The sequence below is a fragment of the Macaca mulatta genome, chromosome 18 (assembly GCF_049350105.2).
Source record: "Macaca mulatta isolate MMU2019108-1 chromosome 18, T2T-MMU8v2.0, whole genome shotgun sequence".
In the NCBI taxonomy this organism is placed as follows: Eukaryota; Metazoa; Chordata; class Mammalia; order Primates; family Cercopithecidae; genus Macaca; species Macaca mulatta.
The window spans coordinates 11,668,494-11,686,337 of NC_133423.1; the positions used below are offsets into that span (position 1 = coordinate 11,668,494).

At 38.2% G+C, this 17,844-nt stretch overlaps 1 protein-coding gene and 1 pseudogene across 11 annotated transcripts in view; one reads left to right on the plus strand and one right to left on the minus strand.

Moving 5' to 3' along the window:
* The window catches only part of CCDC102B (coiled-coil domain containing 102B), a 374,522-nt gene that overhangs the window by 91,154 nt on the left and 265,524 nt on the right, over positions 1–17,844 (minus strand). The window lies entirely within an intron of this gene.
* Positions 1,915–3,703, plus strand: LOC144336594 (aminoacylase-1 pseudogene; annotated as a pseudogene).

Below are 17,844 nucleotides of genomic sequence, written 5' to 3' on the forward strand. Positions count from 1 at the left end.
AAGAAGTAGAAAGTGCAGCCTTCAGTCTGTGGCCAAAGGCCCAAGAGTCCCTGGGAAACCACTGGTGTAGGTCTAAGAGTCCAAAAGATTTTTAGGGCAGGAAGCATCCAGCATGGGAGAAAGATGGAGGCCAGAAGACTCAGCCAGTCAGGTCCTTCCTTGTTCCTCTGCCTGCTTTTATTCTAGCTGCTCTCTTAGATGATCAGACGATGCCCACCCTGATTGTGGGTGGGTCTACCTCTCCCAGTCCACTGACTCAAATGTTAATCTCCTTTGGCAACACCCTTACAGATGCATGCAGTAACAATACTTTGCATGTTTCAATCTAATCAAGTTGACACTTGATATTAACCATCACAAATCTTAAAGCTCCTAAATAATCAACTTTGACTCCATATCTCACATCCAGGTCACGTGGATGCAAGGAGTGAGCTCCCACAATCTTGGGCAGCTCCAACCCCTGTGACTTTGCAGGGTACCAGCCCCACTGTGGCTGCTTTCATAGGCTGGCATTGAGTGCCTATGACTTTTCCAAGCACATAGTTCAAGCTGTCAGTGGATCTACCATTCTGGGGTCTGGAGGATGGTGGCCCTCTTCTCACAGCTCCACTAGGGAGTGCCCCAGTGGGGACTCTGTGTGGGGGCTCTTGCCCCACATTTTTCTTCTGCACTGCCCTGGCAGATGTTCTACATGAGGACTTCATCCCTGCAGCAAACTTCTGCCTGGACATCCAGGCATTTCCATACATCCTCTGAAATTTAGTTGAAGGTTCCCAAACCTCAATTCTTGACTTCTGTGCACCTACAGGCGAAACGCCATGTGGAAGCTGATGAGCCTTGGGGCTTGTACCCTCTCAAGCAATGGCCTGAGCTGTATGTTGGCCCCTTTTAGCTACAGCTGGGATGCTGGGCACCAAATCCCAAGACTGCCCAAAGCATCAAGCCTCTGGGCTTGTCCCAGGACATGTTTTTTACTCCTCGGTCAACCTGTGATGGGACGGGCTGCTTTGAAGTTCTCTGACGTGCCTTGGAGACATTTTCCCCATTGTTTTGGCAATTAACATTTGGCTCCTTGTTACTTACGAAATTTCTGTGGCAGGCTTGAATTTCTCTGCAGAAAATGGGTTTTCTTTTCTATAGCATTGTAAGGCTGCAAATTTCCCAAATTTTTACACTCTGCTTCCCTTTTAAACATAAGTTCCAACTTCAGATGATCTCTCTCAAGTTCAAAGTTCCAGAGATCTTTAGGGCAGGGGCAAAATGCTGCCAGTCCCCTTGTTAAAGCATAGCAAAAGTCATCTTTATTCCAGTTCCCAACAAGTTCCTCATCTCCATCTGAGACCACCTCAGCCTGAGCTTCATTGTCCATAAAGGTATTAGCATTTTGGTCAAAACCATTCAACAAGTCTCTAGGGAGTTCTAAACTTTCCCACATTTTCCTGTCTTCTTCTAAGCCCTCCAAACTGTTCCAACTTCTGCTTGTTACCCAGTTCCAACATTGCTTCCATATTTTCAGGTATCTTTATAGCAGCACTCCACTGACTGCAGTAGCAATTTATGTATCAGTGTGTTTTCACACTGCTATAAAGAACTGCTGGAGACTGAGTAATTTACAAAGGAAAGAGTTGTAATTGGCTCACAGTTCAGCATGGCTTGGGAGGCCTCAGGAAACTTACAATCACGTCAGAAGATGAAGGGGATGCAAAGCACTTTCTTCACAAGGCAGCAGGAAGGAAGAAGGGGGAAGAGGAGAGCCCCTTATAAAACTATCAGAGCCTGTGAGAGCTCTCTCATTATCATGAGAACCACAGAGGCGAAAACACGCCCATGATTTAATTACCTTCACCTGGTCTCTCCTTTACATGGGGTTGGGGTGGGAGGAGGGTTTGGGGAGAGGGGAGGATTATAGGGATCATGGGGATTACAATTCAAGGTGAGATTAGGACCCAAAGCCTAACAATTTCAATGGGTATGAGTGTGTGTCCCTATACCCCCAACCCTGACAAAACTAATGAAAAGGGAACATACTCCCTTTTCAAGAGACCATGCAATGACTATACCAACATGCAATGAATATTTACAAATATACAATGAATATTTACAAACTTCACTGTATACTTCACAAAGGAAGCCTCAACAATTTCCAACAAATTTCCATTTCAACAAATTCAAGAAATTATTGATAACTTTTGTAGTCACCAAAGCAATTAAAGTAGAATTCAAATTAAAAGAAAAAAGTTTTAAGATTCTTTGGAAATTTATATGAGTTAAATAAAACAATTAAAAATTACAAATGAATGTCCTACACATACATTGTGTAGGATTCAGCCATACCAGTGGCTAGAGGCTGATTTAAATACATTAAGTAAAATATAGATTCAAAATAAATGAGTTCAACTAGAAGTCATAAATAGGTCTTGATATTTATATACATATAAAATATCTATAAAGTTTCATTTAAACAGATACCAAGCACAGTGTAGGTGTACGCTATGGGAAGGTAAGTTGGTGCAAACAATTGGGAGAACAAACTAGTGCTACCCATCAAATCTGAAGTGGTTCTTACACAGCAGTTCTATTTACTTGAAATAGAACCTGGAGAAATTTACTACATTCTTTACAATGATTTTTATATGGCATAGTTTGTAACTGAGTATATATGGACATCCATCAATGGGTAATTGATAAATAAACCTACAGTGGTTCCTATAACATTTAAGATTAATTAGACTTTCATTTATCAATATACATACATCTGTAAAATATTTTTAGTGTAAAAAGCAAACTGCAGAATTATATAGGATAAAATCGGTCATTTAAATTTTACATAAATGAAATATTGTTTTGAGTACACTAATATGTAGTAAAAGATCAAAACTATACACAGAAAGAACATTCACCACTGTGCATCTTCGTTATAGGAAAAGAGGGAAGAAATAGAAGGCAGGCATTTTGCTATAACTGTATGTGTCCTTCTTAAAAACCATCTAAAGAATATGTGACAATCTGTCATGAGCCAACTAATGCCTTCACTGTGTTTGATAGTTAGCAGGGTCCCTTGGATGCGGGTCACCAGCACTTGGAGGAGGCCAGGCCAGGGCTCTGCTTCATCGAGGGCGCAGCTGCAGGAAAACTGTACAAGGCTATGAGCTGGATCCCAAAAGGCGGAGGCTGCAGTCAAACTCCCATCTAAAGGGGGAAGGGAGGGCCGTGACCTCCGTGAACCTGAGTAAGCTAGAGGGTGGCATGGCTTACAACATGGGCAACTGCCACTATAAGTGCCAGCTTAGACTTTGTTGTGGCACCGGATGTGGGCCTGAAAGCTTTTGAGCAGCAGCTGCAGGCTGGTGCCAGACAGCTGGAGAGGGGGTCACATTTGAGTTTGCTCAGAAGCGGACGCAGCCCTGAGTGACACCTACTAATGACTCAGATGGGCAGCTTTTAGCCAGGTCTGCAAGGACATGAACCTCACCCTGGCTGCCACTGACAGCGGTAGGGATCCTGGCTCTAGGCTTCTCACTCATGAGCCACACACCTGTGCTACTGCATGACCATGACGAGTGGCTACATGAGGCTGCCTTCCTCCTGGGCTGGCATATATTCACACCTGCTGCCTGCCCGGGCCAGCATGCCTACCCTGCCTGGAGAGAGTGGAGCCCCAGAACTCCCCAACCCCTGCCCCTGGAGCTTCCATTCCAACTAGTGCCAAGGACTTCTTCTTCCCCCTTCCAAATAACGAAGTTTGTGTTTGGGCAGGGGGAACTAAAGAAGGTAGTTCTAGTTACAACCCAGGTTCAAAATATCCGAATAGGCTCCCTCTCCAGATATTCTGCTCTACTGATGTGGAAGGTGACACTTGGATCATTGTTCATTAAAAATCTTCCGAGTGATTCGATCACTGCAGCAAAGGTGAAGAAACACTAAGTCCAAGTGAACAGAAATGGAGGAGGCAGCAATGGCCATGTGGGGTTCAGCCAGAGGTTACTGAGATCATCTAAGAGATGACTCTCACCTTACCCACCCTGAACTCGATGTCAACGCATTTCCTATTCCAATTGGCATAAAGATGGTGGCTGATAAACACTCATCACCTGTATGGATGAAACAATGAATGAGCATAATCAAAGTACTCAGATCCTTATTCTACATAATGGAGTCCAAATGAAAGGTCCAAATTCCCTTGCCAAGCAATTGTTTAGATTACTTAAATGTCCCTATGCAGTGATTGTCAGTTATTTCCTTTGAGTCAGAGAACCAAATGAAAGGGAAAAGAAAAAGGATAAAAAAATAAAGATACAATAACTGGCAAAAATAAGGTCACTAGATAAATGTTTAAGTGAACCTGGAAACATTGAAGGAAAAAATTACCGAGCCTAATAAGCCAGATCATATTTATTTTTACATCATATTTATATATGTCATTCTATTTATGTTATCCTGAGGGTATCTCATATATGTCATGTGCATATATAAGTTAGTTCTTACGATATAGGCTAAATAATGTGAGTTTAGACTTGTTTTCTGATAATAGCATATATTAATCATCAATTAAATCTATAAATAATAAAGTTCTATAACAGTAGGAAATACATTTTCATCTACTATATAATATATCCTGACTCAGTGTGATATTTAAAGACTTCTAAAGAATTGCAAATATGATTATTAATCCTATAGCTAAATCACAAGTATAGCAAGTATAATTTAGCATTCATGCAGCATTTTGCATCTCTAGAGAGCTTGCAATTATTAAGTTAAAGCATTAATGGTTAGTCACCAAAATTTTAGGTGGAATCACAAGTTCTTTTTCTATTTTACAAGCCCCCATGGGGTAGAGAAAGTGAGATAAGTGACTCATGCTCAGTGGGAAATGCATTACTCCCACACAGTTTTTCTTCAAGCCATGAACACTTAGCCAACTAGTGCTTTATAACTAAAGTCTCCAGCATTCTCTCTACCCACACTTAGTGCCCTGTAATTGCACACGTTACAAATGTTCGGGGAAAATACTTTTTGTTGCTGTTGAAAATGCTTAATTTTATTTGATAAATCAGCCTTTTACAAGTTCCCCAGGCAACCCCTTGTATATGAAAGTGTTTCTGTATAGAGTAAACTCTCCTGATAGACAAAGCTGTTGGTTTTGTTCATAATTCTATAGAAATAAAGAAAATAAATGAACATGTATATTGAGTTTTACAGACCCAAAGTCCAAACAATTCCGACTTGTATTTATTTAAGGAGGGAAAAAAAGTGGAAGGGCCAATATAGGTGACGACAGGGAAGTGGTCAGAAAGACAAATAAAAGTAAAACCACGTTAACGTTCATAAAAATTAATAGGAAGTAACTCAGATTCCAAGATTAAGAAATACAAAGGAAAATTAACAGAGATGGAATACAGTAACCCAGAAAATGAATATATAATACAAATATTGATAGAGGAATGGCAAGAAAAGACATTCTCACACATTTCATGTGAATTGTCGTGACTTTTTCAGAGAGAAGATAATTTACCAGAGTATATTAACAGGTCTTAAATTTTCCCTGTTTCATAACTAGAAAACTGTTCTAAGTACCAATATATATATAAAAGATTTATGTTCATAATTACTCAACATTACTTCTAATAACAAATATAGGAAATAATCTATATGATTGGGGTCTAACTGAATAAATTATAATTCTTAAAGTGAAAAATGATAAAGCTTTAACATCTGTGGAAATTTTGATAACAAAAACATTGAGGGTATATAATGGGGAATAAAAAGGCAAAATGCACAAATTGTATGTTTATAATGATTCTGATTATTTACATATACCTTGTATATATACACACACACACAAGAACGTGATATACAAGATACCCAAGATAAACAAAAAATGAGGCTTTCCATTTTGTCCAGCTTTACCTAGGCTCTAAGACCAAAAAGAATGGATTCTTGGTCTTCTCACCTCCCTAAACAAGAAGTCACCATAAACAGATAAAGTGATGACCAGAGAAAATTAAAGGCTGGATCCTGTATCTCTTTAGCGCTCCCATCTCCAAGATGAATAATGGGAAGATTCACAAGGAGATGCTGGAAAGGCCTGTTGTTTGACTCCTCCCTGCTTCCCCTGAAAATAGGGTAGGGTTACTGGCCTCCACATGTAGTCAAATCTAAGGGGCTGCAGAGAACTTCCTGAAGATATTAACACGTGCCACCAGGAGTTTGGGGGACAGCGTGGTGCCTCAGTGACACTGGAAAAAGGAAAAGTAACCTGTTCCTATGGAGCAAAGAGATGGTGCTTCACTGATAATTGCCTGTAATTTCAGAATTTTTTGGAACACGAATGTTATGAGTGTGTGTGGGATGATCCATGAGTAGGTCCTATAGAGAGGAGCTGGACATGCATCATTAAAAACTACAACAACAAAATAATGAACTCCACTCAAAAGGACCAGCTGGATGGATGAAGTGCTATCAACAGAAGAATTTTATATGGAAGGGACTGTGGGAGGGATTGGAGCTGATACAGGAGCAGTCAGTGGCTAATCTGAAGAGACAACTGAAGAGACAAACAAATGGGAGAGAGAGACAGTGCCTGTACCTCTAATGACCAGTAGAGCACCCACAACTGAAACAACAGCACCAGTCCACAAGACTCATTCTTCTGCTTTCCTCTCTTCCAGCTCTGAAAACGTATGAGTGCGGCAATCTCACAGGCAAGAGAGACAATGTGGTTGCCTGGTGTGGGAACAAGTGCAGATGCACACAGCCCTTCCTCCCTGCAGGACCCCTGTCTGAGGCTGAAGAGGGATGGAATCTGATAATTGATGGGACGGGATGTCCTAACCATTGGCATACTGGACCATTGTTAACATCCAATAATGTTGAAGTTCTATGCTATTCCTAGGTTTTAATCATGAATGAAAGAAAAAGAACTTGTTCAAGGTAGCAGTATGAAAAAGATATCACAGCTTCTCTTCCCATTTGCAACATGTCCAATGTACTAAACATTCCAAGAGGTAGACAGTTTTATTCCTATGAGTTTTAGAATTTAGGTAATTTTTATTTTACTTGGTATGTTAATCCTCATTTTCACAGTATTATAAGAAAGCAAGAAATCCAATATATTTTTTGTCGAATGGTGCCCATCTTTCAAAGGGAGCCAATATGTTAAATGACCCCAAAATGTAGAGAAGAATAAAAACTGAAATATTCAGGTTGTATCTGACACATAGGCATTCATTAGTGAATTGTGAGAGAATACTTGCAGAGTAACAAAATAGGATGGAATATGGATTTCCAATAACTAAATAGTGCTAAACAGTAAAACAGAATAATTAGGAGGCACAGTATATAGAGTTAGGAACAGATATGAGAGGAGGTAACAGCAAAAACAGCCTGACCAAGGAGAAATAAATGAATCAAAATGCAAGGTTTGAGGACATAACTCGATGAAGAATTAACAAAGGTCCTCATAGCATAAAAGTTGTCCATGCAATACACACCTACGTTGTGACGTTAGTTATATTTGATAAATATTCACCAAAAACATCCTAACACTTGCCACTCAAGTCCAAACCAACCTGATTTCAATCTTTCCCAAACTATCTCCATACTCTACACAATATAATGGTACAATGATTCTTGCACATCAATAATGCTGAAATATGTTAGTGAGTAGTGAGTTGTGGAATTTAACCTCAAAATATATTTGAATGACATAATCATGAAGTTTTTACTTTCTTTTTTTGTTTTGTTTTTTAGAGATGGAGTCTGGCTCTATCACCCACGCTGGAGTGCAGTGGTGCAATCTCGGCTCACTGCAAGCTCAGCCTCCTGGGTTCATGCCATTCTCCTGTCTCAGCCTCACAAGTAGCTGGGACTATGGGTGCCCAACACCACGCCCGGCTAATTTTTGTATTTTTAGTAGAGACAGGGTTTCACCGTGTTAGCCAGGATAGTCTCGATCTCCAGACCTCGTGATCCGTCCGCCTCGCCCTCCCAAAGTGCTGGGATTACAGGCATGTGCCACCACGCCCGGCCGAAGTTTTTACTTTCAACCATATCGATTCCAGTACTATCTTTTTCAGGTATCATATTTCCGAGTTTATTCCTGTTGACACAGAGTAATTCTTTTATCTTTTTATTTTTTTTTGTAATTTCGACACTTATTTTAGATTCAGTGGGTACATGTGTAGTTTTGTTACATGGAAATATTGCATAATGCTAAAGTTTGGGGTCTGGATACCACCACTGAGGTAGTGAGAATAGTACTCAACAGGTCCTTGTTCAACCCATACCTCCCACCCTCCCCACTCTAGTAGTCTACAGTGTCTATTGTTCCAATCTTTGTGTCCAGATGTGCCCAATGTTTATCTCTCACTTATAAGTGATATCATGCAATATTTGGCTGTCCATTCCTGTGTTACTTTGCTTAGGGTGATTGCCTCCAGCTACATCGATGTTGCTACACAAAACATTTTTTGTGGCTGCATAGTATTTCATGATGTATATGTATCACATTTTTTTCTAATCCACTGTTGATGGGCACCTTGGTTGATTCTATGTCTTTGCTCTTGTGAATAATGCTGCAATGAACATATGCATGCCTGTGTCTTTACCATAGAATCGTTTATATTCTCTCAGCTATATACCCATTAATGGGATTACTGTGTGGAATGGTAGTTTTGCTTCTAAGTTCTTTGAGGAGTCTCCAAACTACTTTCCACAGTGGCTGAAGTAATTTACATTCCTGCCAACAGTTTATAAGCACTCCCTTTTTTCTGCAGCCTCAACAGCAGGTTATTATTTGACTTTTTAGTAATAGCCATTCTGACTGGTTTGATGATATCTCATTGTGGTTTTGATTTGCATTTCTCTGATGATTAGTGATTAGGAACATTTTTTCATGTTTGTTGGCCATTTGCTTTCTTTTCAGAAGTGTCTGTTCATGTATATTGCCCACTTTTTGATGGAATTATTATTATTATTTTTTACTTATTAAGTTCTTTGTAAATTCTGTATGTTAGAACTTTGTCAGATGCATAGTTTGTATTTTCTCCCATTCTGTAGATGGTCTATTTACTCTGTTGGTAGTTTCTGTTGCTGTGCAGAAGATCTTTAGTTTAATTAGGTCCCACTGTCAATTTTTGTTTTTGTTGCATTTGCTTTTGGGGACTTAAAAATCCTGCCAAGGTGGATGCTGAGAAAGGTGTTTCCTAGGTTTCTTTCTAGGAATTTCATAGTTTGGGGTCTTACATTTAAATGTTTAATAAATTTTGGGTGAACTTTTGTATAGGGGTCCAATTTCATTCTTTTCATATGGCTAGCCAGTTATCCAAGCACCATTTATTGAATAGGGAGTCTTTTCCCCACTGCTTGTTTCAGTCAGCTTTGTTTAAGATCAGATGGTGTAGGTGTATAGCTTTATTTATGGATTATACAACCTTCTCCGTTGGCCAATGTATCTGCTTTCTAACCAGTACCATGCTGCTTTGGTTACTGTAGCCTTATAGTATAGTTTGAAGTCTACTAGTGTGCTGCCTTCAGCTTTGTTCTTTTCACTTAGGGTTGCCTTGGCTCTTTAGGCTCTTTCTTGGTTCTATAGGAATTTCAGAATAGACTTTTCCAATTCTGTGGAAAATGACATTGATAGTTTGACATAAGTAACTGTGAAACTGTAAATTGCTTTGTGCAGTATGGTCATTTTATTGATATTGATTCTTCCAATCCATGAGCATGGGATGTTTTTCCATTCATTTGTATCATTTCTGATTTCTTTCTGCAGTGTTTTGTACTTCCCCTCATAGAGATCTTTCCCCTCCTTCATGTCTTCATAAATATTTCAGTTTTGGGATGGGGCTACTGTAAACAGGATTGTGCTCTTGATTTGGCTGTCAGCTTGAATGTGTATAGAAATGCCACTGACTTTTGTATGTTGATTTTGTATCCTGAAACTTTTTTTTTTTTTTTCCGGTTCTGGGAGTCTTTTGGTGGTATCTTTAGGGTTTTCTGGATATCATCATCATATCATCAGTGAAGAGAGATAATTTTATTTCTTTTCCTGTTTGGATGGGGCATGAAACAAGGCATCTTGTTTCAGTTCTCAAGGGGAATGGTTTCAGCTTTTGTCCATTCAGTATGGTGTTGGCAGTGGTTTTTTCATAGACGGATCTTATTACTTTGAAGTATGCTCCTTCAACCTATTCTGTTGAGGGTTTTTATCATGAAGGGATGTCGGATTCTATCAAAAGCTTTTCCTGCATCAATTGAGATGATCGTATGGTGTTTGCTCTTAATTCTTTTTATGTGGTAAATCACATTTACTGATTTGCATGTGTTGAACCAGATTTGCATCCCAGGAATAAAGTCTACTTAATCATTTTGTATTAACTTTTTGACGTGCTGCTGGATTCAGTTTCGCTGATGATTTTCATGTCGATGTTCACCAGGGGTTTTGACCTGAAGTTTTCTTTTACATGGTATCTCTACCAGAATTTGGTATCAGGCTGATGCTGCCATCATAGAATAAATTAGAAAGGAGCCCATCCTTCTTGATTTTTGGGAATAGTGTCAGTAGGATTGGTACCAGTTTTTTAAAACTTTCTTGGTTTTGGAGATAAATAATATGTTCACGTTAAACATGAAACACATCACATGCCATCTACTATTTTAGTTTTTCACTTATCACTTGAGTAATATTTTATACTTTTCTCATGGCCTTTGCCATGCTCCACCACACTAGTGATTAGAATTCCATCTTAATTCCTGTGCTGATGGGCCACCTGCTTATTTGCTCTCAGATCTATTCCTTCCCCTTCTCCACTCTGTTTCATTGCAGAGAAATCTATTTCCCAGGGCCTCTTGCTAGTAACTTCCTGGTAGATTCAGTCAATGGAAGATGCTGGCAGAAGACTGGTGGGCGGAACTGGAGGGAACCAAGAGCATTTCTCCTCTGATGTCTAGAGATGCATCTCTTACTGCTGTTGCCTGTCCACTGTGGCTCAAAGTCCTTTCTGGTAGCTCTTTCATCTGAGTAGGGAAGCACCAACAGTAGTTTGTTTTTGCCACACAGCTCCTGCTACAGGGTCTGGCAACCCTGGTTCACACTGTAGTTTCTCTTCACCCTTTTAGCTCTTTCCTACCATTACTAATCTATGTGTTACCCAGTAGCAGTTTACATAGCTTCTCAGCTCTTCAACTGCATCTATTAAATACTCTGACCGGGTGCTGGCTCACGCCAGTAATTCCAGCATTTTAGGAGGCAGAGACGGGCGGATCACGAGGTCAAGAGATAGAGACCATCGTGGCCAACACGGTGAAACCCCGTCTCTACTAAAAAATACAAAAAACTAGCCGGGCGAGGTGGCGGGCGCCTGTAGTCCCAGCTACTCGGGAGGCTGAGGCAGGAGAATGGCGGGAACCCGGGAGGTGGAGCTTGCAGTGAGCTGAGATCGGGCCACTGCACTCCAGCCTGAGCGACAGAGCGAGACTCCGTCTCAAAAAAACAAAAAAACAAAAAAAACTCTGTTCATAGATCTAGAGTATTTCTATTTACTAGATGGACACTGACAAATATAGAGTGTATGTTTTATGAGTAGTGATTTTCTCTTACTCATTTTCATATCTCTCAGTATCAACAACGTATACTAAACCTGTGGATGGCACTTCAAAAATATATCAAACTGAAAATATGAATTTATATACAAATATTGAAAGAGTTTCCTTCTATTACACTGAAATCACACGCTCCTAAGAATATTGTATATTTTGTATTAAATATTATCCTTTGAAACTTCATTCTTCCATGGAATAGCAAAATGCACCATCATTTTTGACAGAGCATTTGCTTTGCGAACAAGATGTGAGATTACAGGTATACAAATTGTGTAGACTTCTCAGGCTTTTATTTTTCCATTGAAGTGAAACTTAGCTATAGAACCACAAAGCTAACTCAGGTTTTTAACCTCATCTGAGAAATAGTATATATTATGTACAAACTCAGATTATCTCCAAAACATGGGACTTAGATACCTACTTAGAGCTCTAATTAAAATGTAATTCTCTAGATGGCCTTTATATCCAGAAATCAAAATCTATTAGATAATGAAATTATCAAAACTATTCTATAGGTCAACGTTAACTAGTACATTAAAGTACTCTCATGCAATGTCTGGAAATATGATACATTTTAATATGATGATACATAAGACACATAAGTCCTTCATTGTGGAATATTTAAGTATCATCTTTCACTCTGTGTTGGTATTTCTAAAACAAATGCATTTAAATCCAAAGTTAGGTAAATAATTAAAATAAAATTGGAATAATAAGTGACAGTTGATCTAAAATAAATTTATCTCTGTACCTAAATTCTAAAGGTCGTCTGTTGTGCAACATGGGTCCAGTTTTACTCCAGAGCTAGTAATGAATTCAATGATGTGAAATGGCATAGGTTAAAAATAGTTTCTAGGGAGAAGGACATAGTTAGAAAGCTTGCATCATCAAAAGAAAAGGCATAGTTCCCACATGTTTCAAAGTACCCTTGGGAAGAAGAGCCAGAAATACATATTCCGATAAGAAACTCTTTATGGTTTGTCCTTCAGCAAATCAACATCACCTTTCTACAGATTTACTCTGCAATTTATTGCATTTCTGTAGTTGAATTTGTATATTAGCTGTTTACATAAGTCATCTGCAAATGCCAGATTTCCAGAACTTTGAAAGTGCAGGGGTTGTGAGAAGACAGTGTATTGGTGTATTGGAACCAGCCTGTGGTAGCTCATAGGAAGGATATTTTAAACTTTATTTTATTTTATTTTTGAGCATCTTTGTTGCAAAGGTAACACAGTTCTGGTCCTAGGAAGATCACATTCTACTAGAATAAATGAGATAATGTACATTAAGATGTACTTATGTTGAGTGTTAACTTCTGCACTCAAAATGGTTGCTACAGATAACAGTAAAGAAAATCTTAATTTTCCTGCACAGAGAAACTAATGCATTTCTCTTATACAGGAGGGCAATTTCCTTCTAAATTTCTTTTGGATTTTTTTTCTTGAAAAAATATTATATTGGTTTTATTATTGTGATATTTTTTTATTATTCTCCAGAATCATTTTTCACTCCTTTAAACACGCAGCTCTGATCATTCTCTAGTCAATAATTGCATGAGACCAGCTTCATACTATCTAAAAATCAGATAAGACAAATTAACATTTCGTTAAATTAACTTTATTCTTAAATATGAGATAAATTTAATCTTAAAAGCCAAAAAAATACAATGAAAAAGTTTCCTGAGTTTGTTCATGAATAATAAATGCAATCTCCTAGTAAACACATTGTAATAAGTATTTTACCGGATACCTCCATAAATAATTTTTTTTTCAAACTTTCCAGTTCAAATTATTAAAGGCCATGAATGAACATAGGGGATTATTACTGCATTATTTCATATCTAGTTGAGGGACAAAAGAATCTAATCAATTTTATCACTGGCTGGTAAAATACTGAAATTTGAAAACATTTGCTTGATTTCATATAGCCAACCAGTGAAATGTTCTGTGAGTTTTATAGAGTCAGCTTATACAAGGTAGGGAAACCCTCCCTGCAGTTGCATCAAACCATTTGGTCCATTAAGACCTCACTTAAGCTGCCAAGTTATATTTTTTCCCACATAATATTGTTTGGCATCTGCATTGATCAAATTAACTGGTCAACTGCCAAATGTCCATTTCACTTTGGCATGTAGATAGGGATTATGAGAGTGAAAAAATAATTTGTTAACTTTCCGAAATTTACTAATGTCTGACAGAGCTCATATACTCACCCAAATTATATAAATTATACTAAAAAAAAACCTTTAATCACCCCTGAGGATTCCTCTCCAATTAATATATACTTCCAATCATACAAAGTATGCTTCTGAACATGGAAATTGAATAATATGAACACAAATAATTAGATCATTAAAGCACTCATTTTAAAACCTATATATTAATGTATGGTACAAATCCTTGTGGTTTGTGATGCTAACTTGAAAATATATGAATACATATAAAATTTTCTCCTCACAGAATAGTGATGCACAATTTTGTAAGAAAAATATATGTGATATACATTATACGATTAATAAGTATGTTATTAAAATATTACTATATTTTACTAGATTCTTAGTCATTTATCAAATACATTTTTTTTTTTTTTTTTTTTTTTTTTTTGAGACGGAGTCTTGCTGTGTCACCCAGGCTGGAGTGCAATGGCCAGATCTCGGCTCACTGCAAGCTCCGCCTCCCGGGTTCACGCCATTCTCCTGCCTCAGCCTCCCGAGTAGCTGGGACTACAGGCACCCGCCACCTCGCCCGGCTAGTTTTTTTTTGTATTTTTTATTAGAGACGGGGTTTCACCGTGTTAGCCAGGATGGTCTCGATCTCCTGACCTCGTGATCCGCCCGTCTCGGCCTCCCAAAGTGCTGGGATTACAGGCTTGAGCCACCGCGCCCGGCCATCAAATACATTTTTATTGGCTACTATGAGACACTGTTTAATTTGTATAGAAGGGGATTATAGCCTGGAAGAAAAGATACATATTCTAATGAGTAAAATACAATAAGGAAAGCAAACTGGCTTTGCAACAAAAAATTGAAATTATTTTTCGGTTATATATAGAAAATTAAAATATAAGCACCTAGTTTTATTAAAAAATACAATGTACTAAAAATTAAAAATTACATTGATACGTGGTTGGAGAAGAGAATTAGACAGCATCTTTTGTCTTTGACAAGGTCTATGCAATCGAAATCAGAGTGCCTGGTTATAGAGTGGGGGAAGAAAATATCACAACTAAAATGTTTAGGTGCGTACATGTGTATGTGCATATAATCTTTAAAATTATATTATTTGTGGAATCTAAAAATCAAATTAATTGAATTCATAAACATAGAAAGTAGAAGGATACTTAAGGGTAGAGTGGGGCTGGGGGTGGGGATGGTTATTGGTTATGAAAAAATAGTGTAAAATTATCACATATCCATACATGCATTCACATACTAATTCCAATACAACTCAAATTAAAACATCCATATATTATACTTCATTGTTTTCTTACACTTTTAGGAATGAATGAAGACAAAACTTTTGAAACTATTGAACTACAGCAGTTAAGTGTCATATGCTTTAATCAGAGATAATTCTGCACAGATTTTTCTCCAGAACAAGGTTATAATTGAATCATTGACAGACAGGGTTGATGTCTCATACCATATTATCTCTAGCTTCCTGGCTTCATGTCTCATCCTCAAAAATGTCTCCTTTCTGTCTGAAAAGTTCTTCTCCCAATCTCCCAACTTGTCTTTCTAAATAATTCTAGATCCGACTCTAGAGCAACAACTTTACTCTCAAGTTCTCATTCTTTATCAGGAGTAATAAATTATGATATAATTTCAGAAATTTCTGTCTTAGTTTCTCTATAGACTAATGAAACACCAAGTTTCATGAGGCCAAGGGCTTTGCATGTTTTTTCACTGCCCTATATCTGGCACCTAAAAGAGAAACAGGCACTAAACAGATGCTTTTTGTTTGTTTGTTTGTTGTTGTTATTGTTGTTGTTTCAAGAGTCAATGGCTTAGGATAAATCATCATTCCAAATATTTCTGGAGTCCTAATGACTGAGTTCAGCTATTCTAGCATCCCCAAGCCAATAGTTATCTGACAATATCAAGACTTTCACACCATCTTCCTGCCCTTATGCCTCATGTCTCTTCTTAACCAGCATGAGGACAAATTAGTCCAATAAAACTTCCCTCGCAAACGAGATTTATTCCCAATTCTCACTTTATTGGGTTTCCTTTTTCCCTCTCCCTCTCTCTTCTTCTCCCTTTCCTCTCCTTTCCCTCTCTCTGGGTGTTTTATATTTGGTACTAAATATATTTATCTCCTTTAGTCATTTTGTACTCTGCGTTTTGCTATCTGTAAATTTTAATTCACAAAATATTTTTATTATTAAGTAAAACATGCATATTGTAGAAAATTTGAAAAACAATGTAAAGTAAAAATATGAAAATAAAACTCAGCCATCCAATGATATCTACTCTTCCTCCACGGCTGTCATTTCCTCTTGACTTGCAGCCCATTGCTGTTTCCTGAATTGGTGCAATAGCCTCTTTATTGGGACTTATGTTGCTCATCTACAGTCTGCTCTCAGCAGCTCATTCCTCCTAAAACATCAATCCTCTGCCCAAAACTCACCGTACTCCCCATCTTTATCTCAGAGTAAAATCCAGCGTCCATATGATGTCCTACAAGTTCCCAAATAACTGGACTCATTGCCAACTCTGACCTCCTCTCCCATACCTGTCTCACTGCTGCTTAAACCACAAAGCCTGCCCTGCCATTTCTCAAACATTCTGGGACTGTTCGGCCTTTTGGGCCTTGGGTAGCCCTTCCCTCCACCCTATAAATCTTCTTGGGGTGTTACCTGACCTCCTACCAATCTTTGCTCAGGTATCACCTCCTTGATGAGACCTCATCTGACCACCCTATTTATACTGCACCGTACGCCACCTGTGCCCTCAAGGCTGCCTCTGTTTTATTTACTTTTGCAAAATAAAACAAACAAACAAAAATCTTTCTTAGGTAGTATACAGTTAGGTATCATTTATTTTTTCTTGATTGACTAGCTGTCCTATAATATAAACTGCTCCAGAGCAAAGAGGTTGCTCTGTATGTAGAATTTTTTTTTTTTCACCAAGACCTAGAATAGTGACAGGACATATCAGGCCCTAAGTAAATATGTATAAATGAATGAACCTATCTAAATCACAGTATCATTTGGTATTCAATAAAGGAAACTTTAGGTATTTTAAGAAAAAAAAAAGGGGATTTAATATGATTCTGGAGGAGAGGGTTCTATCTTGGACCACTAAGAATGGTCCCAGTCACTGCAGAACTCACTTACAAGCGTTCTACTCCCTGCATCAAACCAGGAATATGAAGCAGTTTAGATACAACTGGGAAGAGAGAACCAGGACCTGGGAAAAGTGGCTACTGTTTCAACGGCCCTGGACACTCTGAAGTCTGGTGACCACATTCTGGAATGAAATACCTCCTTAGCCACAGCTGCTTCTGGACCAACAGGTTGATGTGCCTACTCCAATAGCAAACAAAAGAAAACAAAAACCAGGATGGTATCTTCTGAGTCACTTCTGCCTTCCCAGTCTCAGGAGAGTACTGGGAATTGGTAGAACCTAACCAGCATCCTGACCTCATGCTGCAAGGGAGCTCAGAAAATGACTTTTTAGACTCTTTAGCCCCTATTGTAAAGGAAAACATCAAGGGAGGAGAGGAGAATGGAGGTTGAAACTGCCAAACTGCAGTGGCCACCACAATCCATTTCACCCACTATTTTTATACTTAATATAATTACGTCTCCATGAAAGTGAAGAAGGCTTTGCGAATGTCTCTTTTAAAGATCGCATGATAGCCCATTTCGTAGCTGAGCCATTAACTATTCCTTTGCCAAAGGAAATTACGTTTTATCCTATTTTTATTTTGTCTGCATGCAATCATATACAACCTTCTACCAATAAAGAAGTCTAATAAATATTATTTTCTTCATTTTACACTACTTTAGGCGTTCTTTAGTTCCCCATAACGTTGAGCTAGAGGCGCCAGCTTGGCTGACTTGTTTTATTCTTTTTTTTCTAATTGTGTTAAGCTTTTGTTTCATGCTGTTAAATGAACTAGAGAGTTTCTATTTTGTCTTGGAGTTTGTATTTTTCCAGAATTACTAGACTGAAGGAAAAGAATACTCTTAAGTCAATACATATTGCAGTGATGTTTTCTTCAGAAATATACTAACCTG